The sequence below is a fragment of the Octopus bimaculoides genome, chromosome 2, assembly GCF_001194135.2.
Source record: "Octopus bimaculoides isolate UCB-OBI-ISO-001 chromosome 2, ASM119413v2, whole genome shotgun sequence".
NCBI lineage: Eukaryota > Metazoa > Mollusca > Cephalopoda > Octopoda > Octopodidae > Octopus > Octopus bimaculoides.
Genome location: NC_068982.1, coordinates 85,252,200 through 85,256,181, shown reverse-complemented (window position 1 = coordinate 85,256,181; position 3,982 = coordinate 85,252,200). Strand labels below are relative to the sequence as shown.

The following is a 3,982-nucleotide window of genomic DNA, read 5'->3' as shown; positions in this document are numbered from 1 at the left end:
ATGTGTATGTATGTATATATATTGAAATTTGCAATTTAAAATTTGAAATCGAAATCGAACCGAATCCGACGACTGGCACCCATGCCAACCTCTCCTTCATTTGGCACTAAACTCTACTTGCGAAGACCTGTTGGGGCAATCGCAATCGTAATTGAACCATACTCGATGACTGGCACCTGCGCCAGTGGAGCACTAACAGCTCTGTCCGAGCGTGTTCATTGCCAGAGCAGCTGTCTGGCTTCTGTGCTAGTGGCCCGTAATTAGCACCATTTGAGCGAGCACTTGTGCTGGTAGCACGTTAGAAAATCATTCGAGCGAAACTGACTCCTGTGCAGGTAGCACGCAAAAAACACCTTTTTGAGCGTGGCCGTTGCCAGTACCGTGTGACTGGCCCTCGTGCCGGTGGCACGTAAAAGCACTCACTACACTCTCGGAGTGGTTGGCGTTAGGAAGGGCATCCAGCTGTAGAAACACTGCCAGATCAGATTGGAGCCTGGTGTAGCCTGCTGGCTTGCCAGTCCTCAGTCAAATCGTCCAACCCATGCTAGCATGGAAAGTGGACGTTAAACGACGATGATGATGATGATGATGATATATACACACACACACAGAATGAACTAGGGACCATATGGTTATGAAGTGTACTTTTTAACCTTCCACCCATACTTGCGCCTACATTGGTGTAACTTTTCTGATGAGGTGTGGGTGGATAAGAATTGACAGCTAAGCGTGACAATTTGACAACATTGAATAGGACTGTGCATTCAAACCTATGAACTATTGTCTGATATGAAAATACGGATGTAATGCAACATTAGCATTTGTGGACGCTTTACCAATAATGCAGTAGTACACAGTAGTACAGTACCAGAGTCATAACATAACTATATTATGTCTTCGGTTTAATTCCATATTCAAGATTGTTTACTTCTTGACGTAAATGGAAATAAAATGGATAACACTCAAAGTTAAAGATAAGTGTTTAACAAAGATTGTAACATTTTTAGATATGCTGTATCATAAAACTTCACATTCCATATAAGGTAGACTTTTACACCATCAAAAGATTATAATTCAAACAAACTGCAATTTCAAAAGACATCGTATATTTCATGATTCTTTAACTTCCAACCAACGTGCATACTAACTGTATCTGTGCAATTTCCATGGATACTACTAGTTATATTTTACGTACAAATTATTGAAAGAGTATAGAATCCCAAAAAAAAAAACATTAATACATAGTCGTGACTTTATGGACGCAAATCAGGGAACAACATTAATGCCCATTTTTAGTTTTTCTACGGTAAATGTTTTTCACAAGACACAAAATAAATGGAACTTTCATAATTTGCGTACACACACACAGATGTAACAGTCCAGTTTCTTAAACAAACAATAACAAAAATCATTTCAAAAACGTTCAAAGATGAACAAAATTTTAACCAACGAAATTTTGAAGTAGTCCCTCCCACCACATAATCATAATTATTTACGCGTTGAAAACAAATCCAAAGAAATTATCGAACTATCAAAAAGTAAAGTCGCAGCCGATTATAATGAAGCAATTCGATTAGAATTTCGTCCAGGTTTATCTCAAATAATGTTTGTTTTCAATATTTATATGAATTAATTAAACTACGAAATTTATATATTGACGTTGCTGCTATTTCTAGGTTTGGGGAGACAGCAGTAATTACATGCACACACGAATCTGTCACTAGTTATTTTGTTTAGATCAGCTCTGATCAAGCAGACCTATGATCGAAATCATTCCACCCATAGCTATCCCATTTTTATTTTTCATGCCTAGGATTTCTATGGATATTAATAACTAAATTGTAATTTCTAGGATGTTGGGTAAAAGAAGTTAAGCTCCTGATCTCTGATCCAGCAAATCAAAGGTTTTCAACATCCCATCTTTAATTTTCCAGACTAAATCATCCGGCAGATTTCTGGAATAGCTGTCCGGAAAGGACTATAAAAAGATGAGATGGCCATGATTGGAACGTATTTTAAAAACGCAATCGGAAAGACGTTTTCGCGCGTTTGTGCATGCGCAAATGAATCGGACGTATTAGTTTTCGTTTAAATTTTGTTTTAAGTTTATTTCAGACGATGAGAGGTCAATTTCTTGCATAAGTACAAGATTCAAATTTATAGAATACACATGGTATAGTACTGTTCCAAAAGGTGTAAATTACATAAAAGAGTTAACGATCGGATTCTATTCGTTAACCCTAGAATTGTTATGATTCTATCAATTACAAGTACTTCTGAGAAAGGCCAACGCCGTATTTTCTCCGTTCTTTAAAGTTTGAGATCTTGGATCAGCAATGTAATTTTTTTGAAGATTAGAGTTCTTGAAACCTTGCCAGATAGTTTTGAAAATAAAAACAAAAACAAAACATTTTGTAATATAAAAAATAGTTTTATTTCTCTTTTAGAAGTTATGCTCGACTCTTTGACCCCATATTATAGTTGTATTTTTGAGGAAGGTTAGAGACAAAAACAGTAAAGCCGGACTAAATGCCCTGTGGTAATTTAGTACAGCCTTTTATGCTTTTTCTTTCAATCAACTTTTGTTTTACTCTTCGAGGGTCTTAATAATACTGGCAAGGCGGGCAAAGTATTAGTTTAATACTATCATCTGCGCAAATGCTGTTGCCTTGTACTGAGAATAAAATCAATATATTGTCAAGGATACGCATACAACTCGTAGGTTGTGGGCACCTGCTGTAAAGCGTACAATGCAAAGGAGAGAGAAAAAGAGCAATCTTATTTTTTGTTTTTAGATAGGCATGAAGTTTTTGCATAATGGAAAAATAAGAGCATTTGCTAATGGTAAAATTTTTTTGTTTTATATATTAAGATACATGGCCACAACTCTTTTGTGAGAATGTAATCAGTGTTTTGAATCGACACTTGTACTTACTGTACGTATTTTTTATCGTTCTCGAAAAAAAAAGAAAAACGTAAGGAAAAATCGATCACAGTGGGATATGTAATGAATTCGAAATCAAAAGTGCTTTACTTACCAGAAGACCATTAAGAAAGTTTGCAAATTAAACGATGAAAGACTTCACAGAATAATGTTTGAATTTGGAAAATGTTATTTTGTAGTCATGCGGTATATAACTACAATAGTTTACCGTCACCAGAACAAATTTCATACACAATGAGGATTAAATTAGTACATAATGTCGGCCTAGAAAACATCACTGAGCAAAGAAGTAACTTATTTTTCTACGTTTTATTGCCAACTGGTTATTTCCGCCTGAACAACAAACTTCATTGACAGTTAAACTAACCACATAGAGACTGCGTGCGTCATTTACGGAAACTAATTATTCTTGTCACCAACTAGGGAAACAGAAAATGTTCAAAATAAGCAAATGTCACTTGGTAAAAGCCAGCAAAAATACCGTAAATGTTAATATAAAATGCTGGTTAAAATACTTCGTAAGCTATGCTAATAAGTTCTTGTAGAAGAAAGTACTTTTACACGAAGAAAATTACATATTTGAGTACTTTCCCCTTAACTACAAAACTACTGACTCTCGTATGTGTGTGTGTGTATACAGTTGTACCTAGATTTTCGAACGATTCTAAAAGCGAATAAATCGTACTTTACACACACACACAGCTAGATAGATAAAGATATATAACAACCACGATTTATTCGTGATCAGAGGCTTTCGTAAACAAAGGTACAATTCTATTAAATGAATATACGAATGACAGGAGATAAAGTACGATTTCTCCGTGATCATGTTTTTTATAAATCACATATAAGTGCTTTCATCTATTCTAATAGATTCTTCAGATTTAAATTTTGTGAAGGGATTTGTCTCTTTTTATAGTATTAGTGAATGGGTTGGGTGGAGAGAGAGGGGGGAAAGAGTAATGTGGAGTGCATAGGGTAGGAAAAGAGGGAGAGGAATGGGAGGATAGTGGAAGGAGAAAGTGAGAGTGTGCGTGC

At 35.6% G+C, this 3,982-nt stretch overlaps 1 protein-coding gene across 1 annotated transcript in view; it reads right to left on the bottom strand.

Annotated features, from left to right (window-relative positions):
• Window positions 1-3,549, bottom strand: part of LOC106882450 (mitogen-activated protein kinase kinase kinase 15) — a 57,052-nt gene extending 53,503 nt beyond the window's left edge. Inside the window, exon 1 of the mRNA XM_052978402.1 lies at window positions 3,039-3,549. The gene's annotated coding sequence lies outside the window, so the exon portion shown is untranslated. The remainder of the gene's footprint in view (window positions 1-3,038) is intronic.
• Window positions 3,550-3,982: the final 433 nt, after the last annotated feature.